The sequence below is a fragment of the Pecten maximus genome, unplaced genomic scaffold (assembly GCF_902652985.1).
Source record: "Pecten maximus unplaced genomic scaffold, xPecMax1.1, whole genome shotgun sequence".
NCBI classification, from domain to species: Eukaryota; Metazoa; Mollusca; class Bivalvia; order Pectinida; family Pectinidae; genus Pecten; species Pecten maximus.
Genome location: NW_022979169.1, coordinates 47,240 through 64,762, shown reverse-complemented (window position 1 = coordinate 64,762; position 17,523 = coordinate 47,240). Strand labels below are relative to the sequence as shown.

Below are 17,523 nucleotides of genomic sequence, written 5' to 3'. Positions count from 1 at the left end.
CAGTATGCTTCAGTGAGGTAGCACTATAAAATCAGCATCAGTTCTGCGCTATCATAAGGAGACAAACACAAACATACTGCAGCCTCCCAAAACACGCATGCATCTCGCACTCGGGTCCGCCCCCAATTGGTTTAGTTTGGTTTATTTGGTTTAACGTCCTATTAGCAGCTAAAGTCATGTAAGGACGGCCTCCCGTGGGTGCGACAGGCATGACTGTGGCGAGTGCGTATGTATGTTTTGGGAGGCTGCGGTATGTTCGTGTTAAGTCTATTTGTGATAGGCCGGAACTTTTGCCGATTTATAGTGCTACCTCTAGGGCTGGGAGGTACAGTGAGTGCACGATCCGATACGTATCACGATACCTCACCTACGATCCGATACGTATCAGGATACTTCATTTATGGTATTGTCAAAGCAATGAACAGCTTCAATGTGTGATTTTTTTTCCAAATTTTATTTATTTGTTAAACACAAAGTTCGACAAGTAACAAAACTATTTTAAACAGTACTTTCAACCTCTTGCCATAGGCTCAATCATTTGAGTATTTCATGAATTGACTAGTGAACCGAGGAAACATAAAAATGCATTGCATCTTGACTAGTAGAATAAAAGACAATTTCAACATATCAGGACTTGAAGAATAAAAAATTAACTAATATGTAATACATGATGTAATACATGGAACTCTATATTGTCACAGATTCAGAACTGCCTTGCATACCTTGCATATGGTTTTTGTTTTGTCAGTCTTCCTGATGCCACTGCCATCTTTGTTTTTATAAACAGGCTGACCGATCGTCTTCCACACGGACGATTTTGTGCCTTGCGGCGTAACTAACTCATCCCAGTCGTCCATTTATAAACACATTTAGTCTAGCAATGGTTTTGTAATCTACTATTTGATTGGCTAACCATGAAACAGTCATCGTGAAACGACCAATCAAACGCTTCCTAACATAGTGCCCCATTCCCGGAAACGAGACTCGCAAGTACTTTCACTTTCAGAATTTTCGATCATTCGGTGTTTGTTTACAATTATTTTACTTTAAAAGCTTTGTTTAATGGATTTCAAATGATAATATGAAGCAATGCTTTTTGTTTTTCACAAAAAGATAGCGGATCGATACCGTATCGTAATTTGCTTCTTGGGATCGATACTTGTATCATGTTGAAGTGTACCGCGATTCACCGATGCATCGGTGTATCGTCCCAGTCCTAGCTACCTCACTGAAGCATACTGCCGAAGACACCAAGCAGGACACCCAACCCAGTCACATCATACTGACAACGGGCGAACCAGTCGTCCCACTCCAAATATGCTGAGCGCCAAGCAGGAGTAGCAACTACCATTAAATGACCTTAGCTACTAAAATCAAACAATACTAAAATCCAACTGCTTAAAAAGTTTCATGAGCCTTCTTTAATATATCTGTGAATTTAAAATTTTCTGCTATACAGAAATAACAAATTTGTAAGTGGCAATGACAGAGACACTAAACACTAAACTTTCTTTCAGAATCTTGGCAGGCAAGTCATCTTTTTTAAAACATTACTATCGGAGCAAAATAATATTTGTCCTCTGATTATTTTTGATATTATAAATAATGGCGTGATTTGAAAATCCAAAGTAAGACCTAATATCAGTGGCAACATTCACGATATGTTTTCCAAAATTTTGAAAATATAGTTTTTAGAATTTTTTTCTCAAACTAGAGTATGGTCAGTGATTACATCGTCATCCACACATCAGTTAGAACCACTCGTGTCGAATTTCGAAGAAATGATATCTAGACTAAAAGTAACGCTACCTCTTAGAAAGATCTTCGCCCAGACTAGGAGGTTCATAAGCGTCTATAATACAGTCCATTTTCTCTTCATCATGCTACACACTACTACAATAATATCGGTACGACACTTTTCCAAATTATCGAGCAAAGGCGAGCACGTAACCGCCATGAGCATTCCTGTATCTTTGCAGATATCTTCCATAATGAACCTCTGACAAAGGGAAGAGTTCAGCACGACAGATATCCTATAAGTAAAAATGCGACACGAATAAAGGGTAGGGTACGGTAAATACGGTCACTCCGTCTACTTCGAATTCGTTACTTACAACACACGCTACGATCTCATTACTTACGATTCACAATCGCAGTTCATCTAAACGCTTCGTTACGTTTTGAAGCGGATTTCCTTTTTCGTTCCGGAAGTTTGTTGGCGATACCAACTAGTTTTCCGGGCCTTTCCTAATCCTGTAGGCGGAAGTTTCATGCCGCGAAATTTGAACGTGAACAAGAGACGACATAAATTACACATTGAGGTATGTTTCTAGGAACTATAATGAAAAGGAATTGTAAATATGTTTTTGTGGTGTTAGCAAACATTAAATTGTGCAATGTATGTCATTAATTATGATATTCTTCGAAAAATATATCAATAAAAAGTGTCTGTATTTTCATGACCATAAAATGTGAGGGTCATGTAAATACGGACACATGATAAATATAATAGAATAGGAACAAGTAAAGCATGTCGTTGGCGATTTGTACAGACGATTTATTTTTGTAAAATTTAAATTAATATTTTTGCTTGAATTTATATTATTTAAAATTGTATTTCTTTTCAACACGAAAATAATTCACAAAACCATCCACAAATCTTACAAAATATATCATTTTTACAGTGGTTCATAATTTTTTTCTATGAACACAATATTAAACAAAGAGAAAATATTGACGTCATCGTCCGTATCATTGAATTTAAGACTCAATAAAATGTAAGCTTCAACAATGTTAATGAAATAAACCAAGAAATATACTTTTTTTTCAGAATGCCACCCAAACAGAAACATCCTAAAAAGGGAATGAAATATGCAACGCATAATTATGAAGACTTGCAAAAAGCTGTCCAAGCTGTGAAAGGGGGAACTCTTTCTGTAAAGCAAGCAGCGAAGAAATTCAACATTTCAAAATCAACAATAGGCGATCGAATCTCCGGCAAAACAGCTATTGGTGCGAAAAGCGGAAGAAACCATGTCCTCCCTACCGAAGTAGAGGTGCAGATTGTTGATCTTGCTAAAAAGGAGGCAGAACAAGGATTCGGTATATCGGGGACTCAGCTTCTGTCTAGGATCGGTAGTTTGTGCAGAGAGACAAAAATCACTGGATTCAAAAACACAACTTCGTCATTCCACGTCTTGCATTCATTGAAAAAAAGGCACGAGTCGCTGGTGTTACGAAAACACGAAAAACTATATCCGCGCAAGGATGATGAACCAAGTGGTTGTGGAAAAGTACTTTAAAAGATCTCGAAAAGATAGTAAAAGTAACAACAGGTCCAACATTACCATAATGGCCTGTGTTAATGCCAACGGTTACCAATGGTATTGTTTGGATACAACACTAATGCGGCGCCCGAGGGAACAATCTGGAGCTTCCAGGAAAAGGCCTGGATGAACAATTATATATATGAGCAATGGTTCCGTGAGGTCTTTCTTAAAAGCTGTGGTGATACGCGAACGCAACTTCTCCTCCTGGACAGGCATGGATCACACGAGACGTTAGGCTTGCTGAAGTTGGCGGAGGAAGAAAACATTCATATTCTCGCACTTCCTCCTCACACAACACATTACCTGCAGCCACTGTACAGGTCCATTTTCGGGCCTTTCAACTAGGCGTATAATCGTGCCTGCTCTGACTTCATGTCCGAGGTGCCGTGTATCATGGTAAATAAATGGACTTTCCCCGGTCTTTTTCGGGCAGCCTTATCGTCAGATAATATTAGCGGCTTCAGGGCCTGTTGGATATACCCCCTGGACATGTGCGCCACTCCATCAGCTGCCTACGCACCGTCATCTGTATTTGATAGACCAGTGCCAAAGGAACTAACAAACAGTGACGAAGGAACAGTTAATAATGCAAGCGATGATGCACTGCCTTGCGCTTCTGTGGTTAATTCCGTCCATCGGCTGACACACGTAGTCTGTCACTGGTTTTGCTACCGGACAACGAGCCCCTTCATGCCTCATTTGACACAGAAAACATTCCGTTCATAAGCGATGATGAAACTATTTCCACTGTTTCGAGTATTTTACAACTCAGCAATGAAACCAACTCGGCGTTTGACGAGTACCCCAGAGCAAGCGCCAGTGAGCGCGGCGATGCTGTTTCGAGTATTTTACAACTCAATCATGAAATCATCTCGGCGTCAGTGAGAGCGGCGATGCCGATAAAATGTCTTTGGATGATCCTGCAGACCTTTTAAATCAGATCCGTGAAGGAACATTAGACATAGTTGCCACAGCTGATGAGAACGAAACGGCTACCCTGTCAAGCAGTCTATGGAATTGTGAAATCAACAACATATTTTCAGTTAAAATAGATGCTACCTAGGAAAAGCAAATTATATATAAGAAAAAAAAAATCGCGCAGTCACGACACATAGATTGCTAACACATGCCAGTGTCATTCAAATGAAGGAAGAAGTTGAAAACAAGAAACTTGAAAAACTAAAAACAATTAAATGCAAAAACAGCAAAACAAATGATTTATTAGAAAATCAAAGATACAAAAAAATCGAACACTAAATGTGTAGTGTATATATTCACGGATGTAAGCTAGAACTGAACGGAATTTATTTCAAAAATTATTGTTTTTACAAAATGTTTTTCTGTAGCGTTTTGTGATGAATTAGGCAACTCTGAACTTCATATCTATAAGTCTAATTGCTCGGTTGTTTTAGAATTAAAAAATATATACATATACAAATGAATATAAAGTTAACACTGTCCGTATTTCCTTACCTTTGTCCGTATTTCCCTTACCCCTGCAGCGTCCGTTTATCGTTTTTTTTTTATTAGACGTACCCAATGGTTTTCATTCGGAACTTTATATTTTCATGTTCCTTCTACACGGAAAGGCCCGATATACAGTAATAACACAACTTGTTTGTCTGTTTGTTTAGGTTTTACGGCCCATCGACAGCCATGGTTATTTAGGGCCAAACAGAACACTATTTATTTGAGTTTAAAAATAGATAAAAAAGAAGACATTTTAAAAATGATTCGATTGTATATTTAGATCACTATGATAACAAGAGGCCCATGGGCCTTAACGGTCACCTGAGATTTGAAATATTTCAGTTAATTTAATTGACCATTTTTGGCCCCGCCCATAAGCCCCAAGGGGTCAGTCAGGGCCAACATGTGCATATTATCAAACTTTCATCCCATGCTGAAAATGTTAACCAAGTTAGAATGAATTCCAATAGAAATCAAACAAATCAGTCAAAAATGTGATTTCCCTATATAAACTATAGTAAAATTTACCCCTCCCCAGGGGTAAATGTGTGACCCCAGGGTCATGAAATTCACAATTTTAGTAAAGCACCTTAAGATCCCTCCATCTATAAACAGTATTTGATTCTATCTTATTTCAGTCTGAAAAGAAGATTTTTGAAATTTCAGTCAATTTGACCCTTTTTAGCCCCGCCCATAAGCCCCTAGGGGTCAGTCAGGGCCAACATGTGCATACCCTCAAACTGTCATCCCAAGCTGATAATGTTAACCAAAAAAGAATGAATTCCAATAGAAATCAAACATATCATAGTGAAAAATGTGATTTCCCTATATAAACTATAGTAAAGTATACCCCCTCCCCAGGGGCAAACTTGAGACCCCAGGGTCATGAAATTCAAAATTTTAGTAAAGCACTTTAAGATGCTTCCAACTATAAAGAGTATTTGATTCCACCTTATTTCCGTCTTGAGAAGAAGATTTTTTAAATTTCAGTCAATTTGGCCCTTTTTAACCCCGCCCATTAGTCACTGGGGTCAGTCAGGGCAAACATGTGTATACAATCAAACTGCCTTCACAAGGTGATAATGTTAACTAAGTTAGAATGAATTCCAATAGAGTTCAAACAAATTATAGTAAAAAATGTGATTTCCCTATATAAACTGTAGTAAAGTTTACCCCCGCCCAAGGGGCAAACTTGAGACCCCAGGGTCATGAAATTCACAATTTTAGCAAAGCACCTTAAGACCCTTCTAACTATAAAGAGTATTTGATTCCACCTTATTTCCGTCTTGAGAAGAAGATTTTTTAAATTTCAGTCAATTTGGCCCTTTTTAGCCCCGCCCATCAGCCCCTGGGGGTCAGTCAGGGCCAACATGTGCATGCCATCAAACTGTCATCTCATGCTGACAATGTTTACCAAATTAGAATGAATTCCAATAGAAATAAAACAAATAAAAGTCAAAAATGTGATTTCCCTATATAAACTATTGTAAAGTTTACCCCCTCCCCAGGGGCAAACATGAGACCCAAGGGTCATGAAATTTACAGTTTTGGTAAAGCACCTTAAGACCCTTCCATCTATGAAGAGTGTTTGATTCCACCATATCTGAGAGTAGAGAAGAAGATTTTTGAAGTTTAAGTCAATTTGACCCTTTTTAGCCCCGCCCCTCAGGCCCCTGGGGGGTGGGGATCATATAATTTACAATTTTGGTTGACCTTTAGCCATAGAAGCTTCCTGCCAAATTTCATGGAATTTGGTTTAGGGGTTTTGGAGAAGAAGTCGAAAATGTAAATTGTTTACGGACGCACGACGGACGACGGACGACGCACGACGACGGACAAAAGGGGATTAGAATAGGTCACTTGAGACTTTGTCTCAGGTGACCTAAAAAGTGGGTACCATAGCTAGGTTAAAGGGACATCACGGTAAAAACGTTATTATTTTCATTGAATGTACGTGTTTTGTACCTTTCCAGTTGTGTTTCTGCGCTATCCCAATATTCACAGTCGATCCCTATGTCTAGATTGACCACTCGATTTAGTTGGGAAACCCCCTCTAAATTTAGCTCGGAAATTATTTTTTAATCATCACGTGACTGTTTTGAAATCGAGACATTTTCATCTGTAAACACAAATTCCATCTTGGCCTGTTGGATACGATGTTATACATTGTTTTAAATGTTTTAACACGTTCTGCATATATTCCGGCGTAAATATTTATGTGTATACAAGTGTTAACCTTTGTATATAGTAGTGAAATACAGTAGCGAAGTACTGGTACAGACTGTATACACATTGTACTAAGTTTGTTATTGCGTGTACACATAGCAGCAAAATACGAGCAGCGTACGTATTCATTGTTCGAGATGTTCCCATCTACTGTACTGCTTCCAGGTGCTTCTAGGATTGTATTTGACCATCTGGCCATTCTTCTCTTCGTAGCTGAAGCTGTTACCGTTTTCAACCGCGGTCGACTCACGCGGGACGCCATTTTTGTTTTCAAGTGTTGTAGTTTGTTGTGCGCATGCGTTATATCGTGTATGACACAAAATTTACATATCCAGATTGTTGATCAACGAATTGTGATTACCTTTTTAAAATTCATAATTTGTTTTTATGTACAGATTTCATCAAAATCAAAGTCATCGTCCATCAGGTTATATTTTTTAAACATATACTTTAAAAATAATATGAAAAAAATGCAAAATAAAAATTGGTTTAGCGTTATATCCCTTTAAAATAATAAGATATATAACGAATAGATTATGTGAACTTTCTAATGTATGATTACCGTCAAAGAGAGTAAGGTAATAGGACATCAAAGTCTATTGAATAGATCGATTTCATTCAAATAGCTATATAGTGGTTTTGTTTTATTTGTTTAACGTCCTATTAACAGCTATATAGTGCTAATCCATGGAATTGACAACACGACGTTGGTGGAACGACAAGACGGGTATGTGACATAACAGGGCAACGTTAACTAAAGCGTCCGTATTTACCGTATTATAATATCTAGATCATAGGGGCGATAGTACAGATAGGTATGAAGGGGCATTTAATGGTGAAACTGTACGAGGATATCTCCAAAATGTCATTTGATATCCAGTATATGCATATTATGAAAATGTTCTATTTGGTATACACATACGTTCTTTTAGGTGTTGATTTATAAACAAAGTGTAGCTGAAATGAACTCCACACCATTTACCACTTCGGCGTACATAAGATTATTATGCAGACGAAAAAGAATGACAACTTAATTACAATCTCATACACTTACCATCTCATTGTACATGATGGTGACAGAGTTATCACCGAAACTTAAATCATACTAGTTGTGACATACCGTAGTCCATTCTCATTAATTATATGCAATTCTTATTCATACTCGCATACAAAAAAATGAAATGTACGTATTCATATTCTTAAACTATTATATCCATTACGTACTGTGGTAGGAATCAGAAGTCCTTAATGATTAGTTGGTAAAGTACAACTTTCCAAAACCAATTGCCTCTAAGCACACACCCCGGCCTCCCCCAAAAAGGAAAAACGTTCTAGTTAGCAATGAAATAATTGTTCCTTATTGTGTCCAATAAGCAGGTCAGTCCCACTGAAATTCTTGCATACGTTTGCAATCAATAATAGAACTAAGTTTTTATTTAGTTTATTTCTGTTAGATTCTGCATCACTTCCATAATATCAAAATGGCTTCAAAGATACAAATCATCCGATTAATATTATCGGCGAGTCATAGCGTGTCAGAATGAACCACTTCTTCAAACGGAACCCTCTCTAAACCGACCACATATTCCTGTACCGTTCATGAGCGGTTTACAGAAGTGCTCGGTCCCGATCATCTGTAACAAGCTATCGATAGAGTGAAACGAATGGCACTAACTGTATTATATCAGAAGGCACTGTACATGTAGTGTGATATACAAAATGTATCTGTAATATGCACATATTTGGTGTTTTGTTTCAGGGATCACACATCACTTGCCAGGCTAAGTCCAGAAAAATACATACAAAAAAATGTTAGCCCCCGCTCCTACTACATCAACAGTAGGAGTAGGGCTAATATTTGTTCTATAAATACTAACCAGATGCAGACGCCAGTGATACAATAGACACTATGTACATGTAAATATAATTTAGTATATCCTGTTTTATCACCAAGTAAAAATCCTTTTAAAAAGTTTATGAATTAATGTATCATATAGAGAGAAAATAACATACTACATCAGCGTATTCAACCAAAGGACAAATATTTTCTATCTCAATTTGAACTTCAATTTTCTCGAAATATTTAAACGCGTTGATGATTGAATGATAATGCTATCAGCTTGTTTGTTCCAGTCATCGTTTTTTTTTTTTTTAGAAACAATGCTTTTGTAATAGTGATAGGTATGGTGAAGTACAGCTATGTTGATGTTTAACTTTTTCCATATACGTGTAAGTGGTTGATCTACACAACAGAAACGTAAATATAATATTTTGTATATCTAATTTCTACGGTACAGACGCATTTTCAGAAAATAGTATAAAAATAATCGTCCGTCGTCGGCAGGATTCGAACCTGCGCGGGGAGACCCCAATAGATTTCTAGTCTATCGCCTTAACCACTCGGCCACGACGACTTGGTATCTTACATTTAGCGTATGTCCCGGCCGTTATATGTTAATAATTTACAAAAGGTGATGACATTAACCTACAATACAATATATATTAAATGTTATGCCACTGAAAAAAACATCATGAAACAAAATGTACATTTATTGAAATAAAATATTTATTTAATGGTTTATGCAAAATATATAGATACATTTCAGGTTCCGAGATTGTCTGCCGTTGGTGACATAGAGGCCTCTATAATTGTTTCAGTTAAACCAAAATTCCTTTACACATTGGGATTATGTACTATGGGTTTTTCACATGTAACATCTATCTGATGAATTTCACGAACGTGAAATCCTTTTTATTTACATTAAATAGAGTATAGAATAAGTGTGTTTCTGGATACTGTTAACTACTCCACCAGGCCCAAGTTTTATCAGTAGTGTTTAAAGGAAATTCTACATGAAATTGTTACAGAATAAAAAAAAAGATTTCCTTCAACCAATACTATTTGTCTATGTTAAATTTCCGTAAGATTAGGAAATTTGATGAGACAGGGTCATCTGGTAAGAATGAGAGTCATAGACTATCAAAGCTTTTGTAAAGAATCACCCAACTAATTACTGGTACCAGATTATTTTTATCTAGTTTGGTTTAAACAATATCTTTTTAACTATATGTACAAATGATTGAAGAATACTTTACAATAGGAAATCACAAAATGTACTCAATGTACCGATTTTAATGAGTTTCCTGGTTCCGAACATATTCACACAAGGCCGAGCAGCTACAAGATACAAGCATATTTATTTAGACGAGTCTTAGAATTACGAAACTGTTTGGTTCTAATTTATCTAACTCCCACTTTGTTTTAAAAGGTGATGATATCGGGTGTGTCTTTTGTACTGTCCATAGAGTAGTAAATTTAACAGTGACTAAAGTTTGGTCATTTTTACGACTATAACAGTAATTCAATAATACAAACAACAAATTACAATAGAATCCTACATCACAGATGGCAAAATAAAAAGTAAAGAAGCACAAATTAAAGGTTATGCAAACATATTGTCCCTGCAGGATACCAATCGACTCATGAGAGAGATGTGTGTGTAATGCAAATATGGCAAATTGATTTAATGTACATGCAGATACTATCATAACATATGTTACAACCGTATATCGAGCCGTACCAGGTGTTAAACAGTCTCCGGAAGATAGGACGTTATTTAGACTTACTTACGTGGGTAGGGAGACTGTTTCATACCCGGACCGCCTTTAATCGTGATGATTTGTCATACCTAGGTGTCTTGACATTCGCTTAGCAGTGTAATTATAATTTTATATTTTAAAATTCACAAAATCGAGGTGTTGGGTAGACTGATACCATTTAAGATGATAAAAACTCCAATAATCATACCTTTTAGTCTTAGTCCATCAACCGTCCATTGGAAAGACAGTCGGATGCCAATAAAAATGGTAGTTACTACTCCTGCTGAACATTCAGCCTTATGAGAGTTATTTGGACGACTGGTTTGCACCTTGTCAGTATAATGTGACCAGCAAGCTTCAGTGAGGTAGAACTATAAATTGGGCATCATACGCGCTATCATAAGGAGACAAACACAAACATACCGCAGCCTCCCAAAACACGCATGCATCTCGCACACATGGGAGGCTGCACTTATCAACAATACTAAAATCCAACTGGTTAAAACAGTTACATTAGCCTTCTTCAATATATCGGGAATTTTCTGCTTTACAGAAATTACAAATTTGTAAGTGGCAATAACAGAGAGACTGAACTTTCTTTTAGAATCTTGGCAGGCAAGTCATATTTTTTTTTAAACATTACTATCGGAGCAAAATAATATTTGTCCATCTGTTTTTTTGTTTTTTTGTTGTTTTTTTCACTCAGAGTAAATAGCAAAGACTTTTTTCATGAGCAGAAAAGCAAATTATCAGATTACATTTATGTATTTTCATTTGTCGTTGCTTATAAGTTGGTTACACTCATAAAATACACAGACAGACAGACAACTACTTTCACATTTACATATATATGTAATTTCCAAAATATATTTTTCATGGAATCATAATTTGCTTTTGCATTCTTTTTTCTCTCATACAGTGCTGTAGCATTTATTTCGAGTTGTACATTGATAACATAATTTGAAAATCATAATTATAGTCAATTTCTTCAAATTTCAAACTTTAGTGTATTTTATCATGTATTTGGGTAACAATATCGACAGGAATTACTTTGCTTTAATTTGATTTATAATAACACCATAATTCATTTTTTATTTGTCTCCTTAATTGCAATTTTGTGAGTTCTATGTTTGGTTGTCTTTTATTGTGTTTTACATCATTCCGATATTTCCAAATGATCCATTTCATAATACAGATTATAGTGTTTGTCAAAGTAGCAAAAGTTTCGCTACCTATATTATCATGTAAATAGCCGAGCATAACAGTTTCCTCTCTATCAAGTATCTCTGTGGTGTACCCTGGTAAGATATCCTTTAATAAGGTTTCTACATAATTGATAACAAGTTTCGTATATTAACATCTGAAGAATAAATGTTGGAAATCCTCATTTTCAGTTTTGCAGAAATGACATTTTCCGTCAGAGTTTCCAAATTTTACTATATTCATTTCAGTATATAATATTTGATGTAAACATTTCCATTGAAATTCTTTGAATATTAGACATGTTAATATATTAAAACAATTCAGCCAGATTTTTTTCCACAAAAACCGCTTTTGGTAAATTCTTTCCCATTTGTTCTGAACAGCAGGTTGGTATTGGCATTCAACTTCATGCTTCTCATATGAAGTTTTAATTTTTTATGTTCGATCGTTGTATTGTTACAATCTAAAATATTCAATTCAGAATTCACAAAAAGTTTAACGTTATCTTCATCCTCTCTTAATATTCTTTTATTATTTGCTGGTATTGCAGATTTAAGTTTTGCCAACTCAGATTCCATAGATATCGTGATCATTTTTGAACTGTTTCTGTGCCCTGTCCCATAAATCTTCAACGAATCCGTCGACACGGCCTGTTAGAGCACTGTCATGGCTCCTGCTCGTGCGCGCTCACTCCCCCTCTACGGAATATCTGTTACGCCGTACAGGTAGTAACAACACGTCACAATATATACAGACACACATGACAAATATACAAATACAAGCGATTGTGACAATATGTATTCCACTTTTCGAGAAGGAACTAAAAAAGAGTGGTTTTCTATTATATACAATCATAGGATCTCCAAATAATTCTTGTTCCGAAATTTCCCGTTTGTTTCTAGGTTTATTGAATCGTAAAAACGTCGACCATGTTGTTAAAAGATTTTTTTTTATAAAATTGGGGCATATGTGTAAGATCCAACAAACTTAAATCGGAACATTTGCATAGAAAATAATTCATTTGATATCTTTCTTCAAATAATTGCAGCCAGTGTTGTCCTATTGCATTTCATGTAGTGTTACCAGTTTGCATAATTTTGTTAATCAGTATGATTTGTTTGCTTAATGTAAAAAAATAATATCCCTAATTTCCATCCCTCCATTAGCTTTTTGTGAACGGATGATGTTTCGTTGAACCATTTCCATCTTCCCATTCCATACAAATTTCCATATAATAGAGTTCAGTTCTTCAAATATTTTTCAGGAATGCCACGAGCGTCTATTTCGAAACCAATCTTAGATATGATGAATGATTTGATAATTACATTTTTTTCCGAACATTGAGAGATTTTTTGTTTTCCAGACTTGCACGCAACTATTAATCTTTTTTTTTTAATTTTTTGTCCCCTCCTTATTGCATCGTCATCGATTGCGTGCCCATGATGGACACCTAGTGTTTTAATATTTGATCGTGTCCATCTGATTATTTTTGATATTTTGAGTACTGGCGTGATTTGAAAATCCAAAGTAAGACCCACTATCACTGACATCATTCACGATATGATTTTCAAAATTTTGAAAATATAGTTTTTAGAATTTTTTTCTCAAACCAGAGTATGGTAACTTTTGTTTATTTGGTGAACAGAAAAGACACCCAGCAGCACACCTCACCCGGTCACATTATACTGACAACGGGCCAACCAGTCGTCCTACTCCCAATATGCTGAGCGCTAAGCTAGGAGCAACTACCATTTTTAAAGACTCTGGTATGTCTCGACAAGGGGACAGAACCCAAAGCCTTCATCACAGGGGCGAACGCTCAACTAAAGGCCAAAAGTGAGGCATTGTCAAGGGAGACATTCGGAAGAATAAAGTTGTTCAGAAAGAATAGAAAAGAGAAGATCCCAAATTTAGTCGCCTCTTACGATCATGCAATGAGGACAGCAGGTACAATTCTTACGCCCTACCTGCAGGGCATTGGAAGCCATACAACGACAAATATGGACATCAGGTATTTCTGTGAACCCAGGACAGTACCTGTAGCTGGCTACTAAAACTCCCCTGGCACAGTTCTCAGGTGTGTCAGCCAGAGTAAGTCATGCATGACCAATAATAATAGCAATTATAACAGATACTGTCATTCATTATGGGTAGTACAGAACTACATATTTGTGTGTAGATTATGTCAGAACATAATTTAACCAGGTAATGCTCGTAAATATGTACAGTTGTAAATGTATATGATTTTACTAATATATTTAAATATATAAACCTATGTAAACTAAATCTATATCTTACTAAAACTTTATATGTAGAGAATGTCTTATTAAAAACACATAATTCATTAAATACTGTAAACTTTCAATATTAATAATCAATAACATAATTATATAGATACATTATCTAACTTCCTTGAAAGTCATGATAAATATGTACAAAAATAAATATCGAAATAATAATTTTCAATTTCTTGATAAAATGAAATACAATTTAATTACATTTTAATACAAGAGGCCCATTGGCCTTAACGGTCACCTGAGATTTGAAATATTTCAGGTAATTTAATTTACCCTTTTTGACCCCGCCCATCAGCCCTCAGGGGTCAGTCAGGGCCAACATATGCATATTATCAAACTTTCATCCCATGCTGAAAATGTTAACCAAGTTAGAATGAATTCCAATAGAAATCAAACAAATCAGTCAAAAATGTAATTTCCCTATATAAACTATAGTAAAATTTAACCCCTCCCCAGGGGCAAACTTATGACCACCGGGTCATTAAATTAATAAATTTTAGTAGAGCACCTTAAGACCCTTCCAACTATGAAGTGTATTTGATTCTACCTTATTTTGGTCTTTAGAAGAAGATTTTTGAAATTTCAGCCAATTTGACCATTTTTAGCCCCGCCCATCAGCCCCTGGGGGTCAGTCAGGACCAACATGTGCATACCCTCAAACTGCCATCCCAGGCTGATAATGTTAACCAAATTAGAATGAATTCCAATAGAAATCAAACAAATTATAGTCAAAAATTTGATTTCCTTATATAAACTATAGTAAAGTTTACCCCTTCCCCAGGGGCAAACTTGAGACCCCAGGGTCATGAAATTCATAATTTTAGTAAAGCACCTTCAGACCCTTCCAACTATAAAGAGTATTTGATTCCATATTATCCGAGAGTAGAGAAAGAGATTTTTGAAATTTCAGTCAATTTGGCCATTTTTAGCCCCGCCCATCAGCCCCTGGGGGTCAGTCAGGGCCAACATGTGCATGCCATCAAACTGTCATCCCATGCTGACAATGTTTACCAAATTAGAATGAATTTCAATACAAATAAAACAAATAAAAGTCAAAAATGTGATTTTCCTATATAAACTATAGTAAAGTTTACCCCCTCCCCAGGGGCAAACTTGAGACCCCGGGGTCATGAAATTCACAATTTTAGTAAAGCATTTTAAGACCCTTCCAACTTTAAAGAGTATTTGATTCCAACTGATTTCGGTCTTGAGAAGATTTTTGAAATTTCAGTCAATTTGGCCCTTTCTAGCCCCGCCCATCAGCCCCTGGGGGTCAGTCAGGGCCAACATGTGCATGCCATCAAACTGTCATCCCATGCTGACAATGTTTACCAAATTAGAATGAATTCCAATAGAAATAAAACAAATAAAAGTCAAAAATGTTATTTCCCTATATAAACTATAGTTAAGTTTACCCCCTCCCAAAGGGTAAACTTGAGACCCCGGGGTCATGAAATTCACAATTTTGGTAAAGCACCTTCAGACCCTGACATCTATAGATTGTATTTGATTCCATATTATCCGAGAGTAGAGAAAGAGATTTTTGAAATTTCAGTCAATTTGGCCCTCTTTAGCCCCGCCCATTAGCCCCTGGGGGTCAGTCAGGGCCAACATGTGCATGCCATCAAACTGTCATCCCATGCTGACAATGTTTACCAAATTAGAATGAATTTCAATACAAATAAAACAAATAAAAGTCAAAAATGTGATTTTCCTATATAAACTATAGTAAAGTTTACCCCCTCCCCAGGGGCAAACTTGAGACCCCGGGGTTATGAAATTCACAATTTTAGTAAAGCATTTTAAGACCCTTCCAACTTTAAAGAGTATTTGATTCCAACTGATTTCGGTCTTGAGAAGATTTTTGAAATTTCAGTCAATTTGGCCCTTTCTAGCACCGCCCATCAGCCCCTGGGGGTCAGTCAGGGCCAACATGTGCATGCCATCAAACTGTCATCCCATGCTGACAATGTTTACCAAATTAGAATGAATTCCAATAGAAATAAAACAAATAAAAGTCAAAAATGTTATTTCCCTATATAAACTATAGTTAAGTTTACCCCCTCCCAAAGGGTAAACTTGAGACCCCGGGGTCATGAAATTCACAATTTTGGTAAAGCACCTTCAGACCCTGACATCTATAGATTGTATTTGATTCCATATTATCCGAGAGTAGAGAAAGAGATTTTTGAAATTTCAGTCAATTTGGCCCTCTTTAGCCCCGCCCATTAGCCCCTGGGGGTCAGTCAGGGCCAACATGTGCATGCCATCAAACTGTCATCCCATGCTGATAATGTTAACCAAATTAGAATGAATTCCAATAGAAATAAAACAAATAAAAGTCAAAAATGTGATTTTCCTATATAAACTATAGTAAAGTTTACCCCCTCCCCAGGGGCAAACGTGAGTCCCTGGGTCATGAAATTTACAATTTTGGTAAAGCACCTTAAGACCCTTCCATCTATGAAGAGTGTTTGATTCCACCATATCTGAGAGTAGAGAAGAAGAATTTTGAAGTTTTAGTCAATTTGACCCTTTTAAGCCCCGCCCCTGAGGCCCCTGGGGAGTGGGGACCATATGATTTACAATTTTGGTTGACCTTTAGCCATAGAAGCTTCCTGCTAAATTTCATTGAATTTGGTTAAGGGGTTTTGGAGAAGAAGTCGAAAATGTAAATTGTTTACGGACGGACGACGGACGACGCACGACGACGGACAAAAGGGGATTAGAATAGGTCACTTGAGACTTTGTCTCAGGTGTCCTAAAAATATGCAATACTATCCAATTAACTGTCGTACACATCTGATTATAGCATACATTGTATAACTGTCTTTTATGGATCTTAATAAATATATATTTAACATGTAGGCATTATTACCATGTATTAACGATAAAACAAATATTCCTAGTAGACTTAACAAATGTTAATAGTAATAACAAAAGAAAAGTAATTTGTAAAAATCTATTTACTTATATACATGAATTATATAAAAAGCATCAAAGTATTAATATATATATGATATAATCTGATTATAGACCCGGGGCAGACATGGTGTCTTCTAGGACTCCAGGTAGACTCAGAGTCCACTCCAAGTTTACCTGGAGTCCAAACGAAGTGCACTCCAAGTCCAAATGGATAATTTCAAGATCAAGAACGGCGCTTATAATTATTTCGTGTTTACTACATTCTGTTTTAATAATAAAATATTGCTCTCATACATTGTGAAGTTAATTTATATGTTATTGTGGATTATATATAAATGCTAGCATGTAAAAGCTCTCTAGGTTGAAAGTAACTGTAAAACCTGGAGCTGTATTCCTATACTGACCAAATCACTGTAAATTGCAGTATACAGTCTCATGAATACAATTTGGTTTACTAGCGACATATAAGCAAA

General features: G+C 36.2%; 1 non-coding gene across 1 annotated transcript; it reads right to left on the bottom strand.

The window, feature by feature from the left end:
- Positions 1-9,357: 9,357 nt before the first annotated feature.
- Positions 9,358-9,439, bottom strand: Trnas-aga. Its single transcript has one exon. It is a non-coding gene; the product is annotated as a tRNA-Ser (tRNA).
- Positions 9,440-17,523: the final 8,084 nt, after the last annotated feature.